The following is a 27,536-nucleotide window of genomic DNA, read 5'->3' as shown; positions in this document are numbered from 1 at the left end:
CTGGCCTCCAGAAGCACATCCACTTGTACTCACACATATGTGAGGGTATATATATGCATGTATGCAACACACACATGCACACACACACACACACACACACACACACACACACACACGCTCGCACGCACAGAGTTATTTCATGGTACTTAACATTTTAGCCAGAGAAACAATATGTTTTATTTTCGCTTTTGCTTTAATAGGTTCACAATCGTACACGAAGCAGAGCTAAGCATCTAACTTCTAGAGTAAAGCGGAAGGGCCGGCACTTCATTCCTATGTCGCCTACAGCCTGACTCAAGTGTAATTCAGTAACTATTAATTGACTATGTTAACACACAGTTTAAGAAAGCCACAGATTGTTGAGGATTTTGAATGAGTTGATCTTAGATGAAGCTGAAGACTTCAGGTACCCCCTCAGGCTATTTGGCCAACGGTAGCTCGAGCAGCATTGTTTGGCTGCTCTGCACGGTCCCTGGGCATAGCACTGACATTTTCAGGGGTATGGGGGAATTAAGATCCTCAGAATCAGACCGGTCCTACTGAATCAGAACTGCTGTCTGCAAGATCTTGGAAAATCCTTTACCAATTAAAGTTTACGATTCCCTGCCAACGCTTTCCATCCAAGGATCTCGAGCCAGCTTGGCACATAAGAGGACATCACCAGAAGGGCCCTAACAGTAGCTGTCTTCAAGCCTCAGGAAGAGGAATCTCAGCTCACTTCACCACGTTTAACTTCTAGACCTGCAGTTCCTAGAGTGTGGTCCCTGAGCTGGAAGCCTGGGAAGAAAAGGTTACTTCTGACATCCTGAACCCCAAACTCCAAGCCCAACCACCTCCCTTGGAAACCTGCTTGGCACCCTCCCTATCAAACAATGTGCCTATCTCTCAGAAGATCTTGGAAATTCTGAAGTACAGACTGTAGTTCAGAAACCTCTGGGAGTGACACACAGGCTCAATATACCTCAAAGTTCTAGGTATGTCCAACCTTTGGATTTTGTGATTGGATATCATCAACGACAGAGTTCGCACTCAAGTTCCAAATTCATCTCCTAATTCTTGTAAAATTTGAAAATAAGTTCACGATTTTGTGATGGGCCATATTCATAACTATTCTGGGCACAGCCATCACTGGTGAAATAGGATCTCTCTTCAGTCCATTCTATCGGCAGTCATGGGTAGAAGCTAGTGATCTATTCCATGGCCAAACCTACATGACAGCTAAGTAATAGTTTTACACACACACACACACACACACGAGTCACTGTGCTGCAGGCGGTTGTCAGTAGGCAATGTTCTCTGCCAGGACATGCTCACACTGTTTAGACATAACAGAAATGAATGAGGCCATTGGAGGCGTAACTCAATGTGCTGCTTAATCATTAATGTTCTTTCTTTTTAATTTTGTGTATATTCTTCAGAGTGGGTGCCTGTGTGTGTATGTGTGTGCCATGGTTTGTTTGTATAGAGGCCAAAGGGCAATCTCAGTGTGGGACGTTGCCTTCCACATTGTTTGAGGAAGGGTTTGTGGTTCATTGCAAGCAGGATGTCCTGTCTCTGTCCTTCATCTTGTACAGGAGCTGCTGGGATTACAGATATGTATACTACCATGTTAGCTTCTTTGTGTGTTCCGGTGATTCAAACCCAGACCTTCAAGCTTGCACACTGAGTGCCTAACCCACTGAGCTAGGTTTTTCTGTACAGAGTAGGAATTCATGATGAATTAAGAGTGAAGGTATCATAGGGTTGACACAGAAACCAGCAGCATAGACACCCACTGTGATCAAGCACAACATACTCTGTAACTGTGTGCTCTACGGTGCTTAGCTGAAGGTGTGCGGGTCTGTGTCCTCCAACATCAACTAGAATCTGTGAGCGATGTATTGCATCAGGATGCTACAGTATTGATTATGTCAGACAAAGCGGGGACTCTCCAGCTTCATTGTACCCCATGCCCTGAGCTCCTCAACATTTCACAGTCCCGAGTCCCTGCTCTCTGGTGCCCACTTAGGGATACTGGACCCTGAATCCTAATGGCCTAGATCAGTAGTTCTCAACCTATGGGTAACAACCCCTTTAAAGTCAAAAGACCCTTTCACAAGGGCCGCATATCAGATATCCTGCATATCAGATGTTTTCTTAATTAAGAATCATAATGGTAGCAAAATTACAGTTAGGAAGCAGCAATGAAAACAATTTTATGGTTGATGACCCTCACAACATGAGGAACTGTATTAAAAGTTGGCAGCATTAAGAATAACCACTGACTAGAATGATGGCCCACCCCAACACCCCAAGAAGGTTTTCCTCATTCACCATGCTTGCCTTCCATAGCACACAGGTTTACAGACGTGTGTCAAGGCTTACTCACATACTGCTCGCATAGATTGCATACCCCACATGCTTTCTGACTTGACTCTGGGACTTGTAAATGGAGCCCTTCCAGTGTGGCTTGGCTATTGAGGCTAGAGGTCACAAAGAGCCACCTGAGGCCAAGAAGCCCCATGATCTTTCGGCCTTGCAAACTGACCCCTCCAAAGCACTGACACCAGGAGTCAGAAAGGATCTGTATCATCTGGATATTAAGCAGGTAACTGAGCCTCAGTTGGTCTTGGATTCAAATCATGGCTCTGTCCCCGTCTTCTTCCAGTCCACCAAACAAGACTGGTCATGAGTGAAATTTCCCTTGATTCTAGTCTCTGCCCAGCTTGTGTACCACACGGGAGACCAGCCACTCCCTTCTACGCATGTCAGTCGTGTCCTTCCTAGTGATGTGTTGTTGCTCCTGAGGGTTAGTGGGCAGAACACATGTGTGATATTATGTAAAGGGTACAGAACATGTGACATGTTTTCAACATTAACCTTTGTGCCAGTTAGATCTCTGACTCATCCACAAAGCATACACTTCATACTATCTCCAAACACTGGGTTGCAATCTTTTACTTTCTGGCACTTGTAGTATAGAGGTCATCCATCAGAGTATCATCCTCCTCCTCCTCTTCCTCCTGAGACATGCTCTCTCACGTTGGCCCGGATTTGTTAATTAGATTAGACTGGCTGGCCATCAAGTGCTAAGGATCTGCCTGTCTCTGCCTCCCTAGCACCAGTATAGCAAGCGCCTACCACCACAGACAGCCATTTCCCCTGCTGTGGATTCTGGACATGAATTTGGGTCTTCATGCTTGCACAGCAAGCACTTTGAAAGTTGAGCCATCTCCTCACCTTGTTAACGTGTTATTAAAATGCAGACGAATCAGTTTCGGCTCCGAGAAATGAAATGACCTCCTCAGGTAGGTATTTGGTATGTAAACCCAAACAGATTCCACTGTCTGGCTTAGAATCTGGTTGATGAGCAAATCGATGGCGTCTGCATAGGTTCTTCCTCTGCCTGCTCCCAGGGCACAGACACTGCAGCCTCTGTCTTCTCTCCGTGTTTCCAAGCTATGGTCTGATTCGTTTCCCACTCTCGCTGCCCCATACTTTTGCTTTTCTCTTCTGCAAGCTAGGTTTCTAAAACCCCTCTCTCCTCCATTCTAGGCCTTGATTTCCCACTGGACACCATCACACAGACCAGGCCTGGAATTTAAGCGTGGCATTACCACACACACACACACACACACACACACACACACACACACACGCATTCGCTTGCTTTCTCTTGTCTATTTTTGTTAACAGCCTTGCCATCTTCCTTAGCTGTTGGATCCATGACTGCAGAAGCAGTTGTTGAACGGAGCTTCCTTCTACTTAGCAGCTGCTTCTCCAAACTCACTCTTTTACATAAACTCCTCTCTTAAAGGCTTTACGACCCGCTCAATAGCAACTGACCACCACCAGGACTCCTATTTTCCCAGGAATTAGGTGGCACATTAGCTGGAATCTTTCTTGGAGTTAGGGCTTGATGCTCTGTATTCATTCTTGTCTTCCCTGAGCTGACCTGGAGTCTTACTATGTAGTCTAAGTTGGTTTTTAACCTTCCATCCATCTGCTGTGGATTCTGTTTTAGCAGGCATGCACCACCCACATCCAACTCTGGTGCTCAAGGAGCCACACGAAGAGCACTGTTCTCTTTCAGGAAGGTGTCTTTCAGAAACAGACACTCACCGTCAAATGTAGAAGGTGAGTTGCGGCTGATGTCAGGCTCCGAGAGGTGCTGGATGGCCAGAGCGGTTGGAATTGAACTGGCGACGCAGGATGCTGTTACTGAGTGAGGAGGGCCATATGTCATGCTCACCTCCCCATTGCCTCCTTAATGCGCTCTCTTCTAAATAGTTCCAAGTTTGCAGGCAAGCTCATTCCGTGGTGAATTAAAAGCTCTGAGGTCTGAGAACATCGGGAGATGGCTTCAAATTGTTCACGTTTGAATAACAAATGGTTTTAATTGTCTGGGCTAATTAATGACAGCCATTTGCAACTCTCCAAGCCCAGAATTAGAGCCCAGGGTTCAACCTCTCTTCCCTTAACTTCTACTTAAAGTCTGAGTTCTCTAGACAAGCTATTTACTGTGTCGACATGTGAATCTCTCCAATTATTTGGCAAGATTCATAACACACCATCAGGGAGCGAAGGCGAGAGAGAGAGAGAGAGAGAGAGAGAGAGAGAGAGAGAGAGAGATTTTTCAAAGCTCACCCATGCCTAAATCCATGAAACCAGTAGCCCCTAATCAGCAGCAGCAGCCTCTTGTCCTAGGGCAGCCCCTGGACTGGAGAGGCCAGCCACATGGTGAGACTTGCTCTACTGGCCAGCAGTGTACAGAGCAGGAACCAGGAGTCACAGCCTGGGGAGTGAGTGAAATTCACCAATGACACAGAACAGGTTTTTAGGAGTCCAAACTAATTCACCTGGAATTTTGCCAAACTCAAAAAGGGGGGGAAGCCATAACAATTTCCTTTCTGCTAAGAATAATTATGTGAAATGTCCCCAGTGGGGTTGCCACCTTATTAAGTACCCAATTGTGATCCACGGCTGTAAGGGCCTAGCTAACGACATGACGGATGCTTTGTATGAGATCTATAGGAAGGACGGGCAAAGTTAAAGGGTTTGTTATTTGGAAACATGAATGCAGCTGAAGTTCAGGGGCTCCTTAGGAAAGCACGTCTTTAACCGTAATTATTGGGCATTATCAGTCTCAACAATGCACAGACTGGCCATCACGCTCCGACTTCATTTTCCTGTAAATTTCAGCCTACGTCCGCTCCAAAAGCCGGCATCCTGGAAGGACACCACAAATCTAATTATTTGAGCATTGTTTAAAGAACCAAGTGCGGATGGCGGTCGACCCCCTTGACAAATCACCCACTCTCTCTTTATTTAATCCCCCCCCTCCACTTAATTTGATTCTTGTCCTTCTGTAAGAAGCAGCTAGTGTTCTAGTCACCACAAAGGGTTAAGTACGAATGCTGTGAACGAGACGCATAATCCTCAAGGCCTCAGAGCATTAAGACATGTCTGCTCCTTAGGGTCCATCTTTGTCCATAATCAATTTCTTCCCTTGGAGAACATTAATTGTCTGTAATGATAGCTTTCCGTCAATACATCCTTGATCTTAAAAGGCCCGTACAGCTTTTTCCTTTATTCAATCAAATCATCTCTGCAATTGCCCCCCTTTAGTAAGATAATACCTTTTAAGCCTTGTATTTTAATATAAAAAATGAGAGGTAGCTGCAAAGTCTAATGGGAGTGCTACCGTTTGAGGACCGGGATGATGGCTTCCATTATCCTAAATAATGTTTGAAGATTACAGAAAGCACTGTGTTTCAAAAGGTGGAAACTAATCCACCACTTTCAAATTATTCCTTGCATAAAAATCTGTTCTGACATTAGGACTTTTTTTTTTTTTTGCCCCAGTGACAGCACGGTATATTTAAATATTTGAATATGAAAGATAATTTTTTCCTGTTCTGAAAAAGGCAAATAATTGCTATTTATAAGGACAAAATGCTGAATAATTCGTGGGATTGACGATTTGAAACACCAGAGCCTTTTATTTTGTTATTCTCCTGATAAGCCATTCCCACACACTTCACTCAAACCCTCGCCACCCTAATCAGTAGACACTAAAATTATTTAATTGAGAGAGAGCGAGAGAGAGAGATCTCCATGACCTCTGATGGGCTGCCTTCGCCACCGTCTGTCTTCCTGGACCTGTTTTTCTAAAGGCGTGGATCGTTTTTCTAACTCGTCATTTCTGTTGACAGTTTCTGTTCAGACAGACCCTGTTTCTACACCGCTGTAGCTGGTTCATTGGACAAGGCATTGCAGAGACTACCCCAATATTTACAATCGGTGAGGAAGCTTGAGAAGACATACCAGAAGGACAAAGGCTGTCATTTCTACACAATCCTTTTTTTGTGTAATTTCTATATTCAGTAGGAACCTAGCAACATTTCCATATTGCATATAAAGTATCATTCTTATCACTAAAGATTAGGAAGCTCTCCACGCCATAGTCCAAGACTATGCCTCCCTCACTTAAGCACTCGAGCGCAAACACACACACACACACACACACACACACACACTCACACACACACACACCTGTCAGCATTTTAGGGCCAACATAAAGAAGCCCTGTGGAATGTAATTAACTGCAAAGACCAGGTGATCTAAAAACCTATTAAAAGAAAATACACTTATCACAGAGAAAAGGGCTAAGAACTAAGGAGGGAGACAGAAACATTGCTCTCGAATTTCAGGGTTTTCCAGTAGTATACTCTACATACTACATTTATGTCCTGAACTAAAATGCAAGCCATATCCCATAACTATTATGTCTGCAATAAGAATGGCAAAGGGAGGATTCTGGGAGAGGAAGGAAAGGTGTCTCTGTAATAGATGAGCGCACACTAACAAATGGTTAACCTAACAGAACAAGGCCAGTTAACGACCAACACAAGGGATGGGGATTGCTGTGGAAGCAGACCAACTTTTTCCACTGCCCCGATTAGCACCTATCTGCCCTTCTCCACGGTGCTTTCTTAGTATTTATAAATTATCATTTAATTATGCTGGCAAATGGTAATTTCCAAATAAAACTCAGATAGGGATAAACCCTCAGGCTTCACATAACAGAAAAATATCTGTGAAAGCTGGATCGATCCACATGCTTACAAAGTAATTTCCTTTCTTCTTTTTATCCTTGCCAACAAATTATATGAACCGGCACTTTGTGGTTGGTATGCATTTTGAAGTCTATGCAGATTACAGAAAAGAAAAATTAGTTGCTTCAATATCTCCCATTCCCAAATTATTCTGCTGGTTTAGGGAACCACGTGCGGGGGGAACAAAAGAGCCAAAGATCAAGCACTCTAAAGCTCCCTCTTCTCAGAGGTGGTGCTGGGGGTCACTTTTCAATTGAGAAAAATCAAGATTTGGCAAATTCTTTTACGTATTTATAATGGTTTTTACATAAAATAGGAATCCAAACATGACATTCATCCCATTAGGAGAGATACAGAAATTTCTATAGAAATTCCTTACTGAGATTTAATTAGAACCCATCCACCCCACCTCTTTTCCAGCAAGTAGTGTTAAAAAAAAAAATCTTTTTTTTTTTTTTTTACGTCTAGCTGCAGTACTTCAGCCATGGAGAATAAACACAAATAGAGGATTACAGTCCCTGGAAAGATAAGTTGAGCATCAAGAGGCTATTTAATTTACATCTAATATTAAGACAACGTTAGCTACGTGTCCAGCCACTTCTAAACGGCTTTTAGTTGCAAGGCTGAACAGAGAAACACAGACAATATTGTTCTCTCGCCTTCTTGCAAGCAAGAGATGGATGTGGAAATGCAAAGCTACACACACACGTGCATGTGCATGAAATGTGCACGAGTACTCACAGGTTCCAGTGTACACACATGCACACGCACACACACTCACACTCACACGCACACACACACTGAACAAGATCAGGGTTCGACCGTAGGCAAGGTCATGACCTTCCTCTCTTGCAGTTCTATTCTCCTTTCTTTCCTCAGACATCCACCATTTCTTTTGGGCCTGCAAAGGTACCACATGCCCTCCTGCCTCAGGCTGCACATGCCTCCCTCTGCTGAGGACCTGCTCTAACTGTCTACCCAGCTTCCTCATGCAGCTTCAATCCCTCCATCTACCTAAGGGCTTGTCATTCTGCAGATCTCACTTTGAGAATTCTGTTTCTGGGAAAGCTGCCCACCATCCCCACACCTCCATCCAGGTGCGGTTTGCTCGTTATTGTCACAGCAAGCACATAGCTTTTATGGGATGTCACATGACCCTATGTTCTGACCAGAGCTACACGGCAGCTAGTGTAGGAGAACGCTCAGCACACCGGCATTAAATGACTTGCCTAAGAATCCACAACCAAGACTTGAACCCGTGGTTGAAGTGTATACTCTTAACCCCCACTTCTCTCTGTCAGATTTACAAGCACTATCCAGTAATTAGCTTTTTTTTTTCCAACCCCCGAATTTGCAAACACCACGAGGAGGCCTCAGATCACATCTTTTTCCTCTCAGGCTTGATCCGTAAAAAGAAGTCGATAAGTCATTATTGAATCAATGACTGAACATTAGCTCCAAATAAACTCGAGGTCTGTGAGCTCAGGACTCACGTGTGTCTCTGACTTGTCTGAGCCACCGATGGTTTAGAGCCGGGCAGTGCCCTGGTCTGAGGATGTGGGTTAGCCTGGCCGACAGAATCCCACATGCTTGGCTGACATGAGCCTGGCAGTTTGCTTTGGCCTTTGTTTTGTTGTCCTTATTGTTTGATGGGTTTAATTCCTTTCATCCTAAAGCCTTTTTACTAGAAACCAAAATGTCCTAAGTGCCATTGAGACGTTAAAACACCTAAGCTCCAGAAAACAATGCCCTCTCTACAGCATTTCTTTCTGAGGCAGCACAGGGACTCCTGGTCAGTAGCATGTATTTTTTAAGTGTAGATGTAAAAACACACCCTACTCTGAATGCGTAGAAAAAAAAATGGTACATTTGGCATATTTTCCAGCCAAAGTGCAGGGCGCTCCCTAGGTACAATCTGTGTATTATTAATACTTATTCACGACGAACAGGAATGTTAACAATGTTTTGTCAAAATGCATAACTCATATTTGAATATGCAGTCTAGCCTTGAATAATTCAATTCACAGCACTCATTTGAAAACTTAGCCATTTTCCTGTTTGAGCTTTGTTTGTTCGTACTTTCAGAGCATTTTAGTCCATGATGTGAGCTATTCAGCAACCGATGCAAATTTTCTTTTTTTTTTAAGAAAAAAAAGGGAAATAAAATGCTTTTTAGTAATCAAAATATAAAAACACATCCAGAGTGGTACTTGGGAAACTGAACATGACTTAACCCCCATTCAGGCAGCCCTTTTTAAGTAAGAGATGTGCCTACTCGGGCTATTAATTGGGAATAGCAAGGCTAAGATGCATTCGTGTCTTGTATTCATGCATACTTCCCAGGTACTCAGGGATGGTTTTAGCTCCTCATTCTTAACCAGAGGCACTATGCTGCTGCAGTCAGGAACCCTCCCCAGAGGAGCCCGGCCTTCAGAGAGTGCACTGGCTTCTGCGGCACATTGTTTCAACTCCTTACAGTCTGTACACCACCGCACTGAAGCACTCGCCATTATAATTAGAAATTTAGCTTTTAAAAAAATAAAGCATTTACTCCTCATTCCCCTAAGAATAAAATACAATGGGGCTGGCGTCATGTACCTGTAATCATAGCTAAAAATGAGAGGGTCAGGAGTTCAAGACCATCCTTGACTACAGGTCGAGCTTGAGGCCAGCCTGGGCTACATAAGACTGTGTCTCAGAAAAGTAAGCCTGTCCAAAAAAAAATTAAAATTAAATACACTCCTATCTAATTAATAAAATTAAACATTTAAAATATATCCCTACTTGGAAGTGGAAGAGATCATTGAATAGAAGGTCAAGTGCTTTGCTAAAAAAAAATTAAAGATAGTGGACAATTATAACTCATTTTGCTTTAAGAAAAAAAAAAACCTGCAGCCACTCCTCTGTATATACTGAGCACTCTGTGCTCTGTCTACTCCAGGTCTTAATGTGGCTTCTCTGTAAGGCTGTGCAAACTTAGTACCAGTGAGGCCATCGACACAGTGAAAGTCTAGTATTTATAAAGTGCAAATAATCCCTCCCCTTTATGTGGATAGCAGATGGTACTTTGAATGACCCTAAGGCCATCTTCTGATTCTTCAAAGAAAAGAATTAGGCTTGTGGATGCTGTAGTGTGAGGATTAAGCCTTGTGATTCTATTCTGGGACTCTCATCCCGACCACCCACTTGTGGATATATGCTCATTCTTTTCCATTAACTGAGGGGTTCTGGGAACTTGGAACTGAGATTTCTGACTGCTTTGTAAATGAGCAGAGGACTTAGTGGGTTGTAAATCACTAAATGAGACGTTGTGGAGACAACACAGGAGAACAGCCTGAGGCTTTAAAGGGAAGACAGCAAACTTGCCAATGTTCTGGTCTAGTTTTCTAAGCAATATTGGGGATTGATAGGGATGCTATCAGGAGACTAAGGGGGTTGTTCAGTCGGTAAAGTCTTTTGCAAGCAAGAGGATCAATACTGGTTCAACATTGAGAGCACACATTTCTTAAAAAAGGTACGTTGGTGAACGCTGGGATGCTAGAACTGGGGAAGGGGAGACTGGTTGGTTCCTGGGGCTTGCTGACCAGCCAGTGTAACCTGCCAGCCAGTTCCAGATGAGTAAGTGGCCCTGTCTCAAAAGGAAAGGTGGATCGTACCTGAGAGATGAAATTTCTCCTATGACTTCCCACACATACACATACACATACACAGAGAAATGATGGACCCATAAAATCACCCACATGATACTATCCAGACGCTACTCCTCAGAGAGCACAAAAGATGCAAAGCCTTCCCTGTCCTGAAAGCTAATTAAAAGATGTCTGCCTGATGGTTAGGTAAGAAAAATATCCCACGGCTACACAATAGGAAGGTAGTATAGACCACACACTTGACTCTGAATGTTTCAGGGACCACATTTGAAAAGCAAACAGAAAGGTGGGATCAACTCTATACTTAATCAATATAGTCAAAGGATTATCATATTAGCACCAGGCAAATCTAACAATGTATTAATGAGGTAAATTAATGAGATAAATAACATTCTTTTTTTTTTTTATTAAGTCTTCGGTGTGCAGGCCACATTCGAGGTGTGCCTCAGCATGCACTGGCTACCTCTGCATGAGCTCCACATGTGACAGTCACTACCAGACCCACTGCACTCCGTTCACTGAGCGTTTGTTCTCACTCTCCTCATACGTTCCAAGTTAATAGTGTTTTGTATCAGTGGTTCTCAACCTTCCTAATGCTGTCACCCTTTAACACGGTTCTTCGTACTGTGGGGACCCCTCTGAACCATAAGGTTATTCCATTGTTACTTTATAACTGTAGTTTGCAACTGTTATGAGTCATAATATAAATATTGATATGCAGGGTATCTGATAGGTGACCTCTGTGAAAGGATTGTTCAGTCCTCACGAGGTGCAAGACACACAGGTTCATAAGCATGTTTTATAGCAGCTCGTGCTGGGAGGTGGCTCAGTTAGTCCTTATCTTGCAAGCATGAAGGCCTAGTTTGGTACTCACAATTTATATAAGAGCTGAGGGTGGTGGCCTGTGCTTGTAAGCCCTGGGTCTGTTTGGCCAGCTTAGGCTACTCAGGTAAGTCCTACACGAGTGAGAGAACCTGCATAGCACGTAAGCAATGACAGTCTAGGCTGTCCTCTGTACTCCACACACATGTGGGTACACACACAAGTATCTCAACTTCACAGGTGCACACATGTATGTACACATACACAAATAAATAAGAAATAAAATATAAGCTGTATTTTAAAGGTAAAAATTAAAAACCTGTTTTTTTTTAAAGTACTGTCCATGTGTGCACTTTAAAGACAGCCTGTCTCTCTGACCCCCATGATGGAGGAAGTGACTGGCATAGCTGCGTTCATGGTTATCTTCAATAAGTCTGCACACCCATGCGCACTTCCACAGCACGGCCTCTCAAATCCCCAGGAACTTCTGTAGCCATGCTTACGTTAAGATCCACTTGGAGAATTTCAGAGTAAATGTGTGTGGGAAACCATGTAACCAGGACCCTGACTAGAAGAAGCTCATCTGTAACTAATAGCATGTCTGGTTTTTCTGTGTTATTTTGATTCAGGAAACAAACTGCCATGAAGGGCAATCAACCTTTTCACTGTTCAACTCACATACCATTTCCGGAGTCTCTTCTAGGTCTATAAAATCAACAAAATAAATGCTTTCTAAGGGTCTTTCAACATACCAAATACTAAGCTGCATGCTAGAGATATAAACAACGTATCTTTAAAAACATTTCCCTAGCGATACAACAGGAGAAAAACTATAGTTGAGGTAATTAATTCTCGGGGCCTTGCTGAAGGGTCAGCAGAAGAGTTTGCCTGTGTGAACAGAGAGCAGGAGCAGTTTTACATAGGGGTTAGTGCCTGAGTAGATCTTAGAGGACTGAAGTTAATTTTCCAGGTAAAGAACAAAGGGACAAGGTTCCCAGAGATGGACTGATTCTTTTAAGTGCAGAGTTGCAGGCACGTGAGTCACTTAAGAGTGAAGGGGTTTAGCCGCTGCACAGCAAGGAGGGTACCATTAGTAAGGCCTGAACTGGCCAACCACACGGGAAGGCAGTTCTGCTCACCCACACTAGCTGGGTGTTACTCCAGGAACAAGGTCAGGTTTGCCAGAGGAGCAGCGGCAGTCACAGTCAGGCTCATATGGCCAAGATAATGGCTGGAGGTTATTCTAGAAGTAGGGTAAATTGTGAAAAGTTTCAGTCAAGTAAAAAAACATTATCAGTTATGTTATAGGGACCCAGGCAAGCAACTGTGCGGAGGATGAGTTAGAAGGAAGAGAGTCAGAAGGCTGACATAGGGCTTAGATGATTGCCATAGACCGGGTGGGACAGGGCATGGACATGAGAAGACACAATTAAGGTACGATTGATTAGACAGAAAATCTGCAAAGCTGGCAACTAATTGTGCATGAGGGAAAGGAGACTGACAGTGGATGAAAGCTGCATGGGGGAATGTTCTGTCTGGAGATCCTTCACACAGAGACATCACCAAACCAATGACTGGAAGGGAAACCAGCATCAATACCCTGTGCTGAGACTGTGTATAAAATCAAAGGGCAGAAGCAGGTTTCGTTTATCTTCGGGCACGGGCGTGTGAACACACAGACACACACAGACACACACACGCATGCATATATACAAGTGAACTTATGATCTCCCTCCTAAACTCCATTGTTATGGGCATGCACTGCCATGTCCATTTTGCGTGTGCTGGGACCAGAGTCCAGGACTTCGTGCATGTTAGGACTGAACTCCATCTTCAACTCTTTGCTGTATTTTCCTTAGGAGCCCTTCCACAAAGCCCTTCACCCAAGCAGAGAGCCAAGCACATACTATGGCTCTGGTGGAAGTCCTAGGTCTATTACAGAATACACATATATCCTTACGTGCCCGTGACATGTATCTAATGTGACACAGGAAAACACTAAAATGTTTTACCATGTACTGATATATTTGTGTGAGTGTTCTACTGGTCTTCTATGAAAAAAAATGTTACTCTGTTATACTTGTAGACAGGAGCCTGGCATAACTGTTCTCTGAGAGGCTTTACCCAGCAGCCAATAGAAAAGATGCAGAGACCACAGCCAAACATTAGGTGGAGCTTGGGGTGTCTTCTGGAAGAGTTGGGGGAAGGATTGAGGGACCCAAAGTCAACTAACCTGGACCCTTATGGGCTCCCAGACTCTGAACCACAAACCAAAGAGCAAGTATGGGCGGGACCTAGCACCCCAATATATATATCACACACATATGATATGCAGCTTGATTCCCCCAACAACTGGAGCAGGAGCTGTCCCTGAATCTGTGTCGTCTGTCCGTGGATTCTTTTACCCTATCTGGACTGCTTTGTTTGGCCTCAGCAGAAGATGTGCCTAGTCTTGCAGTGACTTGATGTGCCAGCATGGGTTGGTATGGGGGGTGGGGGAGGCTCCTCCTTTTCAGAGGAAAGGAGGACAGGGGACAGGGAAGAGGCTGTGTGAGAGGGGACAATGAGATCCAGATGTAAAATGAATAAATAAATAAAAGAATAAAAAATGTTTCTGCTGAGATTTTTTTTATACAAATTAGAACTAATAATACAAGTACTACACTATCTAGCTCCAGCTTAGGAAATAAAATGTTTCTATTGAAATTGACTGTCTGATAACTTCTTCAACACTACTATCCAACTCCACCTCCAAGGCCAAGGTCAGGATGAGCTCAACTTTTATTTGCAATGTAATAACCCCTTGTGTTTTTATTTTGAAGTGGTGTTTCAAAATAGTTCCTTCAGAATTTATATTGTACCTATCCTCAAATGATTTGAGAAATTACCAAAAACATCTTAAATTTCTCTCTCTCTCTCTCTCTCTCTCTCTCTCTCTCTCTCTCTTTCTGTGTGTGTGTGTGTGTGTGTGCGCGTGCGCGTGCATATGTGTGTATATGCATGTATGTGTGCTGGTGTATATGCATTTGTGTGGGGTGCATGCATGTGTATATGTGCATGTGTGTGTGCATGTGCTGATGTATATGCATTTGTGTATATACGGTGCATGTGTGTGTATGTGTGCTGATGTATATGTATTTGTGTGTGGTGCATGTATGTGTTTGTATGTGCATGTATATATGTGTGTGCTGACGTATATATATTTGTGTGTGTGTGTGTGTCCACGCACACTGGTATTTATGCATTTGTGTGGGGGGCGGGGGGAGGGTGTAGCATTCTGGAATGCATTTGTCTAAGCCAGAGGTGAGTACTGAGTGTCTTCCTCAATCATTTTCTGTTGTTGGTTTTGAAACAGGGTCCCTCAATGAACCCAGAGATCACTGTTGGCTAGACTGGTTGGTCAGTATGGAAGATCTGTTTTGCTTCCAAGCACTGTAGTTATTGACCCATACTGCCACGATAGGCATTTACATTCATACACTGAATTGCAGCTGAATTCATACTGAAGATCCAGGCTCAGGTCCTCACACTTTTGTGCCAAGTATTTTATCTACCAAATAACCTTGTCCACCCCTTTAATTCTTATCTTAGTTAAATTGAACATAGACAGCTCATGGGGGCTACCAACACAGTAGCAATATCTGCATAAAGGACAGCATTGAGATAAGATCTAGAAGGCAGAGAAACTCGGTCTGAGTTGCAGTTCTGCTAACTCAGAGTTATTGTTAACTTCAGTTTAGGATGCTCAGATGAATTTCTAACTGTTTTAATTCTAGGGATATTATCAAGGGGAAGTGAGATGAAACCTAAGTTCTGTCCTCACCTACAGGTCTGCATCCTTGTCTATAGGAAGTCCACCTGTAGTTTGGTCTTAGTCTATAGGAAGTTAACCCGCAGTTATTGCTGTGGTAGATAAGGGCTATGTGTGCAGGTCCTTGCCTCAGTCTATAAGTTATGGCTGCTGTCATCACCAGGAGTCAGCATGCTTGTCCTCAAACATGAGACCACCCAGCAGATGTTGCTTCATGAGATGCCCACTACAAACATGCCTGATACAAGTCTTCACTAAGTAGACTTTGCAAAACCTTCATGGGCTCATCTCAGTTTATTTTCCAAAGGAGAACCTTGATTTCCTTGGAGATTGAACAAGTGGTCTTACGTTGTAGTGTTAGTGAGAAGCTAATGGAAGGTCTAAAGTCTAACCCAACTCCAGGAGATGTTGCCCCTCCCCAAATTTGGACACAGCATGTGATCTCAGTTTCAAGACCTGTGTACTCAGAGATGTGGTGATGCTAGCCCTCCTCCTTCTCAAACAAGCAGCACGTCTTCGTTTCCTGACCTTTTTTTAGTAAGGTTCTCAGGCTCACAATGAAGCTCTTTAAAATAAAATGCCATCCCCTTCACTCTCTAGATTTTAGATGTGTGCCTTCACATCTGACTGCCTGCCATCGAAAGTTGTTTGCTCAATGTCCTCTATGGAAGAAATAAACACCTGGGAACATACAGATTTCTTCTAGTTGTTTCTTTCTCTCAAATGGTTGTGTGTCCTAGATTTTGGTCTCACTATTGTGTCTGCTACCATTCCTATTATCCCCAACCCAGCATCCCAAGTTCACCTTTTCATAAAAATGCAGATGAGTCTCAAGGAGGCAGAATGGCACCCCCGAAAATCTTCCAGTTGGCATCAAACATGTGACTAGAACTACCTGTTAGTCTCTTCCTGTCTAGGTCAGTGCCCTTCTGAGGCAGCTGCACTGCCTCCTGCCGGGTGTAATAATCAACTCTCACATTCATGGATGATGCCACTCTGATTTTGTATTTGTGTTTCCATGGCTTCTGCACAGTGTGTCAATCTTGAGGATCTGGAGTGACCAGCATTTGTGATGCCTGATATAGGTGCTGGGAACAGAAGAGCAGCTCATACTCCTAACTGCTGAGCCTTACCTTCCCAGAGGTCAGTCTTTTAGAAAAAAAACATGAAGGATTGAACAAAAGGGGAACTAAACTCCTACTGCACAGCATGTTCTTTTTTATTTTAATTTTTTTTTAAGATAGGGTCTCTTGTTATCCTAGGCTAGTCTCAAACTATGTAGTCAAGGATAAACTTGACGTTCAGACGTCCTATCTCCATATCCAGAGTGCTACTATGTCAGATTTTACGGGACGCTGGGGATTAAACATGGGGATTTAGGCATGTTAGGCAAGCCCTCTGCCACTTGAGCTATGTTGCCAGCCTCTGACGCAGCTTTTCACAGCAAATACTTGCACACATTTAATGCGTGGAAAGCAGAAGAGAGAGGCAGGCAGGTGAGCTCTTCATCGCTGTGGCTTCGTCCAGCCCACTGATCCCTGCACTTCTTCTTTGCCTGCTACAGCCTTTCCAGGGAGGGGCTCTTTGTGAGGGTTGCTTTGAATACACAGGCGTCTACAAAGTCCTCAGCCAACAGGGAATCTATGGAGTTCTCATCCCATCCCATCAGCAGTGATAGGAAAGACAGATGCAAAAATAGCATCTCAACATGGAAAAAAGACAAATGCCAAGTATACGAGAAGCTGAGAGGAGAGCAACTGGTCCAGTCTCCAAGCTTTCTCCTTCAGCCCTCATCTAAAGATGTATTAGAATCAGCCAGACCAGACGGATTGAAGGCATTCCAGCCCAGGAATGACCCACAGTATCAAGGAATGGAAGGCGGTTTGCTATTATAAAGCACTAGGCATGTGTCAGTGATTCCCCAAGACCAGGCTTAGAGGAGGAGAGAACATCTTTATGGGTATCTGAGATAACCAAAACAAACAAACAAAAAAAACCAAAAAAACAAAAACAACAACAACAACAACAAAAAAAACCAGACTGTGAAAGTCAAATATCATGCATGCTCTCCTTTGTGAACTCTAGATTTAATGAGTGTGTGTGTGTGTGTGTGTGTGTGTGTGTGTGTGTGTGTGTGTGTTGAACCCACATGAGGAGCCATTCAGGAGCATTTCTTTATGAAAGGCATTGTATTAATTTTTACCTTTTAAAATGTGAAGCTAGTTCAAGTCGGCCCTATAGATTATCACTGTGAGGTAGCTGTCTTCTGAGGTACTTGTTGCTGTAGGCCATAAGAGGCAGCAGCGGCTGTGGTATCTGCCTGTGACTTTCCCAGACACAGAGGATCAAATTTGGAACTCTGTTCTGTGTTACCCTTTCAGAAGCTCAGCCTTATTCAAGAGCCCAGGAGGCCTTCACTCCATCCAAAAACAATCCCATGACAACCTTGGTCAGGCCTGCTGGGGTCCTTAGGTTTTTCCAAGACTGAACTGGGCGTGGGGGTGGGGTCCAAGGCAGCTGTCTCCACAGCAGTCTGCTAATGCCCAGAAACTGAGATTTTTCTAATGAAACAGTTCTGTGAGCTTGCATAATAAATTCTCCACAACCGTTCAAAATCCAGACCTGATCACCAATAGCCAATACTGTCAACCTAAATAGAATGTCATCTTCGTGTCACTTGATGAGCAGTTGCATGAGTCCCCATTGAGAAGTCCTTCTAATGGCAAACTTCAGCATTTTCAAAGGCTTAATATAAAACCCATGCATCGTTCTACCTCAAGACAGGGTATAGGAAAAATAACATTCTGACAAATTCTATGTTGATTCAGAGTTAGGTGAGATTAAATAAACATGAAATTGCTTAAATTTCTACAGTAATAATTAATATGACAAAAGACAGAAAAAAATCAAGGATCACAATTTCCTACCCTAATTCTATGGCCTACTCTATTCTAAAAAGGAAAATAAAAATCAGATTAGAAAGCCAGACTTGACTAACTTCAAAATGCATACATTTTAAGTGTGTTCAACTAGATAGAAAATACATTTCTAAAGACAAGAATGCCTCTGCTTCTATTATGTAAAGCTGGGGACAGCAAACAGGGATATCTTAGCCAAGCTAGCCACTGTGAGAACCCAGGGAGCAAGAGAGAGAATTGCTAAGGTAACCAGACAGCCGAATGTAATTATACGAATTGGAATTCAGCCAGCCTGTGCAGGCAATACCCACACTCTTTAGAAAATGTCATAGACTCTTTTAATAACTATGACAATTTTCTTCCATAAACATGTATTAGTAGGACATATCAGAACAAGAATAAAATATTCTTGTTTTCTACACCCATGAGTGGGTACAGAGCCAGAGCAAGGAAGAAGACGGAATTTAAATCTCAGAATCACAATTATGAACTTGCTTAGCTACAACAGTCATTCTTGTTTCTAAATGTAATTTAAAAAAATATAGGCAGAGAGGCCCTCTGCCACATGCCCCAGAATGCAAACAGGGTTTAACAGAAAATAGTTGAAAGAGAAACCTTACAGGGCTGGTGCAGGGAGACGCCACACTCTTTTTTACGTTGCTGCCTCGTTGCACACGGAACTCCAATGGCTTTACTGAATTGTTTAAAGGTGGGTCTGGATGGAGTAACATAGCCTGCTCCAGAAACAAAAGAACCACCAAAAAGCAAAGGGAAAAATAAACAAACAATGGCTTCCAATTTTTTGAATTATTATATAATGTATGGATATTTGGAAATAAATTCCTGATTTTCCTCTGCTGCTCATTTTGGCTGAGTTATTAAATTAAGCAATCCCACCCAACAACTACTAAATGAGTGCTTAAAGCAGCAGCCCCTATTCCGGCAGGCTTCAGGCTGTGAACATGAGAAAGGAAACCAGCAGACTTTCCAGATGTGAGAAGTGCCTTGCCACAAGATGCTTGGAGTAGAGAAATGAATGCCCAGTGTGCAGAACACCCAGATGCTGTCTTGTCCCGGTTGGTACTCAACATGCAATCTCAGGATCAACTCACTTTCTCAGAAATATTTCCCTCCACATTCTCACCCCCCCATGAAGCACTCTTGAATCCAAAGAACAATATCAGTTTTATTATCAATAATCATCTGCATTAGAGCAGATCAGGGAAGAGAAAACCACCCATTCCATCATTAAGCTCAACATCATTTTATTTTATTCACTATTATTTATTACTGGGAGGTGGGCTGTGCACGCCACAGTGCAGATGTGGGGGTCAGAGGACTACTCTGTGTAATTGGTTCTCTCCTTCCACCTTTAGGTGGGTTCTAGGGGGTCACAGTCAGGTTGTCAGGTTTGCAAACCAAACACCTTTAATTGCTAAACCATCTTGCTGGCCCGATGGTTGGCATCACTGAAGCCTACAGTAAAAGAAGTGACAGAAGCCCCCATTTTCTGCCACATAGGCATAAAAGCCTCTACTTCCTTAGAGCCTCGTGGCCCAGGCAGGTGAAAATGATTCTGACTGTGATTATTCTAATTCTGGTTATTGGTGAAGCTGCCACTCCCAGTGTTTTGGCACTATTAGCTCAAATATTGGCCTGTACAAAAGCATATTTCCAAGGAGAAACAAGAGCTCTGACTTCTAATTTGACAGACAAGAAAGTGTAGGAAACCACAGTTGAAAAGCTAAGTCATGTCTAAGATTATAAGACCATTAAATAATCCTGGTGAACACAAAGAGATAGCAAAACGGCATGAAACTTGGCTCAACGCTGATCTCATGAAGCCTTTCTTTTGTGGAGACAGCCTCCCAATTTGGTTCTGAAGTATACAAAACATAAAGTTTGGTTTATCTGGCCATGATCTAGGTGGGTGGTCTTTCTCCTGGCATCTGTGGGATTAGCATGAGCAGATCCAAGAACTTGCTCTGACTGCCCAGTCACAGCAGTTCACGTATGCTCTCCCATGTTCAACTCTAGGGTTCAAGGTGATGGATCCTTCAACGGTTTAGTAAATAAGCAGCATTCTGCTCAATAATCAATGCCCTTATACAACCAACAGGTCTTTCCAGTGGAATGCTGTGTTGTATTGTGAGTGCCTGTCGGGTGATTGGGTTCTGGTTTGGGTTCTAGGTGTTATTGACAAGATGACTCCCCAGGCCACTCAGCTGCTGAGAGACAGCTTGAAGTCCATCGCCAGAGTGCAGCCTATGGTGTATTATAGCATAACTGTCCTCATTTTAACACCTCGGCAGGGACTGCCCAGAACATCCATAGTAACAATGCATTCGTGGGAAACACCATTCTTCTAGAGTGTAAGTAAAACAACTGCTCTCCTCACTACTTTCTAATTAGACAATGGTTTACTTCTTCCGTGGTTTCAGGAAGACTGTCACACAGACAATGTTTGTCATGAAAAGAAGTCTATAGTCTTGTTCTACAGTCTTGTCCCCTTCATCATGTACTGAAACATAATAATAGACCAGTTTCGTGTTTCAACCCTATTCAAAACTCCTACAAAATTTAGCTTCCAATTTGGAAATACAAAACGTGAGTCCCTCAGAGTGGGATGTGTACTGCTGCTCAGTGGGTGGCAAGAAGAGAAACCCAGTGCTGAGCTCATTTGCAAATGACACGAACTTGAAGTCTGGTAATATCTAAATAGATAAAGATTAGATAGATATAAGCATAGATTAGATATATAGACACAGATCTATCATGGTTCTCAACTATCAACGTTTCTATCTGGCTCTTTCAGAAAGGATTTTGCTAGAAGCACCTCTCCTAGTTTCCTCTGTAAACAGCAAAGAAAATCATGAAAAACCACATCCTAGGCTGACAAAGGCTAGATGGAGCAGCCTGGGCTTGGGAAGCAAGATTGTCTTGTCAGTGTTGGCTCTCTACCCAAGGCCAAAGAGGCAAGATGGAGTAGAAATGGAGCAGCATTAGTAAATCTGATCCTTCCCCAGAGGTCTCAAATTATAAAACTGAAATTTGTGGATACTGTTTGCATTATTTGATTTAGTGTTCTTGAAGCAGTTTCCCTCTGTTGCCCAAACCCATAGCAATTCCCTGCCCCTGCCTCACACATGCTGGCATTGCAGTTTTGAGTCACTGTGGTGGTTTGAATAAGAATGGCCTCCATAGACTCACAAGTTTGAGCACATAGCTAGTGGAACTGTTGAACACATAGTCCCAGTTAATGGAACTGTTTTGAGAATGATGAAGGGTGTGTTCTTGCTAAAGTAGGTGTGGCCTTGTTGGAGGAGGTGGGTCACTGGGGATAGGCTTTGATGTTTTTACAGCCAGACCCAGTTTCTCTCTCTCTCTCTCTCTCTCTCTCTCTCTCTCTCTCTCTCTCTGATATACATGCAAAACTGATCCTTACCTGCTTCCCACTATGGTGATCACGGACAAACTCTTCAAAACTGTAAGCAAGCCCAATTAAATGTTTTATTTTTTAAAAGTTGTCTTGGTCATGAAGTGTTTTCAGAGTGATAGAACCGTAACTAAGACAGACAGTCATGCTTGGTTTATGTCTGTGAAATGATGTTACATTTTTCCTGTGGGCCTCAGAGGATGCTTGGCATGTAGAATGTTCAGGGTAAAAGGTAAAAACCATGTAGCTTGGGGAACATGCTTGGGATGCAGCCAGCTTAGAAATTCCTTAATACTTTTTCCAAGGACTCGTGTTTACACCATAAGGTACAATGTTTCCTTTGATGTTAAATTGATTCTTAATATTCTGGAGCTGAAGCATGAACTAAAATGGGACAGAATTTTAGAAGTTGTTCTGACTTATCTGCCTGATGATGTTGTAGACACCGTCAGCTCAAAAATAGGCCCTTGGCTTTCTGATTTTAGATGTTCATCATTAATTAATTTTAAACACAATTAATATTATACATTAATCTCTTCCAGGTGACATTCCTGAACCACAGAACAGAGAGAAGCATTGGCTCCTGAACACAGGGTTTCTCTTCCCACTTTAAACTCTACTCAGAACGTTACTGTGTTTGTGTTTGTCAGCAGAGTCTGAGAATAAGACGTTGGTGTTGTAAAGGGTCTACTGATCATGTTTAAGAGTAAGTCCTATGAGGTATAACTTATCTAAAGTAGCAGTCCAGGTTCTCTGATCAGGAAGAGGATAATTCTTGGCTAATAGCTATCTTGGGGGAAAGCAGCCTTGGTCTACTTCAAGGTAACTAAGATAATAGTTTACATAATAAATCTCCACATTTGTGCAAACAATCAGTCCTTGGAATTTCTACCTTGGTTAAACATGTTTCCTGATCAAAGTGTAAGCCGGAGCCATAAAACTCCATAAAACTGATGGAAATCTCTGTTCAGTGCTGGCTTCCTCTTCTGCATTAGCCACAACTAAGCCATGAACCATTCATAAAGAGCTTTTCTTTAATGATCTCTAAGTGGAGGGTGATTGGTTATGGGAAAGCATATTAGTTCTATAACAGGCTATGCACACATGTGGGCAGATGTGTACATGCATGTGAAGATCAGAGGTCACTATCAGGTGTCTTCCTCAGGTTGGAGCCAGGGCTGTCATGACAAACCACCATTGACTGGGTGCCTTAAACAACTAAACTTCATTTCCCTACAATTTTGGGAAGTTCGAGATCAAGGTGTTAGAAAGATTGGTTCCTTCTGTGGTCCTCTTCTTGGCTTGAAGAGATAGCCACCGTCCTAGTGTGTTTCTACAGCTATAACAAAATACCACAGTCAAGACAGTATATACAAACGAAAAATATATTGCTCACAACCATATTGTCTAACCATCCAAGACCAAGATGTGAACATATACAATGTCTGCAGAGGTCCTTTCCCTTACAAATGGCTCCATCTGTCATGCTCAATGGTAGAGAACAGAGCTACAAGACAGAAAAGAATCTTGTATCTTCACTTGATAGAGAGCAGGAGTACAAAGGGGACTTCTTCACACTTCACCTCTTAATCCTATAACACTGGTCATTAAGTTTGAATTTGTAAATTTGGAGTGAATCAACACATATCAGCCCTCAGCCCTTACACGACTATCCTGAACACATGTGGATTTAACTCTCCTTTTATTGTTTATGTCTTTCCGTGGCAGGTACACATTCATATGGATACATGGGTGTGTGCAGGTGCACACACACATAGAGACCAAGGTCAACCTTGACTTGTTCTTCGACAGAGTGCCTCACTGAATATAGAGCTCACCAAGGCAGCAAGGCCAGCTGGGCAGACAACTTCAAGGATCCTTCAGGATCCACCTCCTCAGGGCTGGGATTAAAGCCTGTGCTGCCATATCCAGCCTTTTCACATGGTTTAAGGGGATTGAACTTAGGGCATTCTATTGACTGAGACATCTTCCCAGCCCCAAATTCTTCTCTTCTTATAAGATCAAACCTCATTTAACTTAAGTGTACCCATAAAGACACCATTTCTCAATATATACATATTCTTAGAAACTACAGAGTAAGAATTTAACACATGTTTAGGGGTTTGTTAACAGTATGGCCCAAATAAAGTTTCTGAGGCCAGAGGCTAGAGGTGCCTAGTTCTGTCTTAGTTTCTAATGCCTTAGCTATCTCCTCCCCCTCCAATTTTTCTACCAAGTCATTCTTCAGGAACATTCTAGAAACAGTAGCTGCTGAGGCAAATTGTTCAGCAGCTGATTTGTCTCCCACACATTGGTAGATACACACACTGTGTCCACACAATGGGTGAAATGACTAGGAATGGAAAAGTAAGCCCCGTGATCACAGAGCTCCCGCCAAACATCATCAGGTGTTATGCATGTTGCAGCTAAGAAATCAAAATGCACCAGACATCTCTTCACATCCATGAGAAGTGCAGCAGGGGCTGTGGAGTCAACAGGAATCCAGGCAGGAGCCTCACTTCCTTTGCCTGCCTGACAGGAAATGTGAGACTCGTAGGAGATAATGAAGTTTGTGGATCCCTAGAGGATGAAAGCACCAAACTGTTATACTAAAAGTCACCAAGTCATCCTTCCTGCCCCTAACCTGCCGATTACCTGCATTACCAAAAGTGACTGCTTAAACACATTTGAAGACTTGGTGGCTGTAGCCAAATGCTACAGATTATTATGTGTTTAACCACTTGGGGAATGATTAATTGGGTTTAAGATGATTTTTCTCTTTCCCGAAGCAATCCCCCTCCCCTTTGCCACATTTGGAAATTTTAAATTCTATTCCTGGACTGGGTAGTCTTCCGTTCTTTTTTTTTTTTTTTTTTTTTTTTTTTTTTTTTGGTTCTTTTTTTTTGGAGCTGGGGACCGAACCCAGGGTAGTCTTCCTTTCAATATAACCCATAACCCACACTTCTTCTCTGGGGCTTTTTAACCTGTTGCCTCTATCCTGTGTAGCAACGTCACCCTGACTGAGTCATGTCCCTAAAACCTAAGCCCTTACCTCAACCTCTTCAAGGATACCTTGCATTCTCGACCCTCTCCTCAGCCTCAGAGACTCTAGTCTGCAAAGAACTCATTGCTTTCTTCCAGGCCTCCAGAGGTGGCCACTGTCTCCAGCTGTTCTTCCTTCTTCCCTCACACCCTCTGCTTTCAATGGCTGCTGTCCTTCCATCCCCGTGCACTGACATGTGGCTGGGAAAGCGTCATCCTCTTCTCAGCATGTGAAGGACAAGGCCAGGTGCTGTGTGGGAGGAGCCTTTGAGTCGGACTCATCCCCTGCAGTGGAGTTCAAAGTCGTGTGTGGGAGGCAAGTGTGTAACACATCACGCAATGCAGGCAGAAATGGTGCTGCACCTAGGCTGACAGTTGAGTTCTTTCTCGATGGAGAACCATGATAGTCTTTGGGCAGATGAGCATTGTTGCTGATACTTAAAGGATGCCAAAAGAGGGATCAAAGGGGAGGAGTAACAAAAGTCAGAGTTCAGGGCAAGCCTATGAGCTGTTATCCTAGAGGCCAAACCTATACCCTATGGGAGCTGAGAAATACTGTGTGATGCTGGGAAGAAGCTGAATCCAGAAGGATTTGAATGCCAAGGGACTTCCCTAGTGACAAGGCTACTATGTAGCTTAGCTGGTCAGTAATCCTAGCCATGTGACCATATTTACACCAGGATCCGTGAAGAACAACCCAAATGGAGTCTCTCATAATCCTCGCCTTGAGAGGAGAGCCGTTAGTGAGTTATCTGTCCCCCTCTTAAAAGGGTCTATAGCCCATGTGAGTTCTGGACCAAAGCGTCTCTGTGAAGTGAATATCCCTATAGGATGATTAAAATTTCTTCCTCTTCTTATTACCCCTTATTAATGAATCAATCAACCTTTTAAAACAGCTCCTCAAGAGAGGTATAGCACGGGCATGATCCAGAGTCTCTGGTCTTCCTTTGCTTATAATTCCTACCCAACCTACCTCCCGGCTCAGCCGCTATCAGCAGGCTTCCTTCCCCCACCTCAGCTCAAGCTTCCCCATCACTGCCTTTGCATCTGTCTGGGGCTGATCCCTACATAGCTGTGGACTCTCAAGTGCCGTTCACTGAGTCCACGTCATACCTTCTCCTGTAGTTCAGCTTCTCTGTCCTTTTCAGGGTGTCAGCTGTCTGTCTGGATATACCTTGTAGCCATCTCGAATCTCCAAACTACTCGAGGTCCATCCATCCCTGATATCTTATCAAACTAAAAACCCGGTCAGTTTTCATCTCAACCTCCATTGGGCCCTTTGTTCAGTGTTTGAGCCTGGGTCCCTGGGGCAGCTTTCTGGTGGTTTTTCCTGACTCCAATCCAACACAAACCTGGCTGCCAACCTAATCTCCTTTAATATATCACTTTCCTCATGCTGACTCCCAGCTCAATAGTCTTAGATAGTTCTCCATTCCAGATTCAACCCAAATAGACCGAACGCTCGCTGGGATGTTCCGCAGACGCTCTCTTCCTGAGTGGTACATGTCATTATCCCAGTTGCACTGATGCAGGCGGCTGAGGTGCCAAAGTTAACACGCCAGAGTCTGATGATGAGTAGACCAGGATTACAACCCTGCTCGGTGGGTCCTCCTCCCACGCTCTGCCTTAATAGGAGTGTGTGACTCTCAAGCTTAGATTTTAATAATCTCCATAATCTCTGCTTGCCTCATTTAACCAATTCATTTTTTTTTCTAGCCACCCAGCATAGCCTTCCCCTGAGCCCCAGTCAATGGTATTCATCTCATCCCTGCTTCTCCATGGCTTTCCTTGGTCATGTTCCAGCCCCCGCCCCACCCCCATGGCCCAGCCTATGAGGCTAAATGCCTTAAGCCCTATCGGAGGTTTCTGATGGTGACTCTGGCAAGGCAGCCTTCTGTTGCTTTTATGTTTCAGACTTGTGGCTCACAGGCTAACGCCGACAAACCCCAATGTGACGGTAGGTTATATGGAGTCCTGTGTGTATAAGCACACACTGACCTATATTCCACTCACATATGCTTGCTATTACCATCCAAAATTACATGGATAGTATCGTTGTAAAAAAGAGCAACTTAAAATAAACTGTACTTGTCTTCTGCTACCACGTGTTTTACTACTAATCATAATAATTAAACATGTTTCAAGGCTCAGTGGAGTAAAGGGCCTGCCACAAAGGCCTGAGGACTCAAGTCCCCAGTATCCATATAAAACGCTGGGTGTGGTGGCTTATCTAATCCCAGCATTGCAGAGAGACACAGGACATTCTTTGGGGCTCAGCAGGCCTAGCCTAGCTGGGGAATAGCTGACCAGTGAGAGACTGTCTTATAAAGCAAGATGAATGGTACCTAAGGAATGGTACGCAAGATTGACCTCTGGCTTCCATATGAACACACACACAGAGACACACACACCATAGAAGATAAATAAAATAAGCTTACATTAGCTATTGCATGACTTTTGTGAGGTATCTGACATTAAAAATTAATCTTTAATTTCAAAGCATGGAAAACGCTGGCTCAAACACTGCAGTGTAAACGGTCTTGCTGACATTGCCATCGTATGCATCATCTGACCTGGGCCTTTGAAAGCGTTTCTTGAAATATACAGAAGAACCCGAGTCCAATTCTGCCTCCAGCAGCATCTCTCCTGGGAAGGAAGAACCCCAGTTGAGAAAATGTCTCCATCAGATTGGCCCATGGGTCAGTCCCTAGGGTTGTTTTTGGATTATTGACTGAGATGGGAGGGTTCGGGCCACTGTAT

General features: G+C 43.4%; 2 long non-coding RNA genes across 9 annotated transcripts in view; one reads left to right on the top strand and one right to left on the bottom strand.

Annotated features, from left to right (window-relative positions):
- LOC108349992 (uncharacterized) overlaps nucleotides 1–22,604 on the top strand; it is a 39,365-nt gene extending 16,761 nt beyond the window's left edge. Inside the window, exons 3-4 of one of the 2 annotated variants that reach the window (XR_005500880.2) lie at nucleotides 20,489–20,670; nucleotides 22,277–22,604. This is a non-coding gene — a long non-coding RNA (uncharacterized LOC108349992). Of the gene's footprint in view, nucleotides 1–200; nucleotides 11,904–20,488; nucleotides 20,671–22,276 lie in introns of those variants that run through there. The other variant, XR_001836675.3, reaches the window with a different exon arrangement.
- The window catches only part of LOC103691527 (uncharacterized), a 621,145-nt gene that overhangs the window by 395,780 nt on the left and 197,829 nt on the right, over nucleotides 1–27,536 (bottom strand). The window lies entirely within an intron of this gene.

The sequence above is a fragment of the Rattus norvegicus genome, chromosome 2 (genome assembly GCF_036323735.1).
Source record: "Rattus norvegicus strain BN/NHsdMcwi chromosome 2, GRCr8, whole genome shotgun sequence".
In the NCBI taxonomy this organism is placed as follows: domain Eukaryota; kingdom Metazoa; phylum Chordata; class Mammalia; order Rodentia; family Muridae; genus Rattus; species Rattus norvegicus.
Note: the sequence above shows the minus strand (reverse complement) of the source record. Positions and strands in the feature narration are given on the sequence as shown.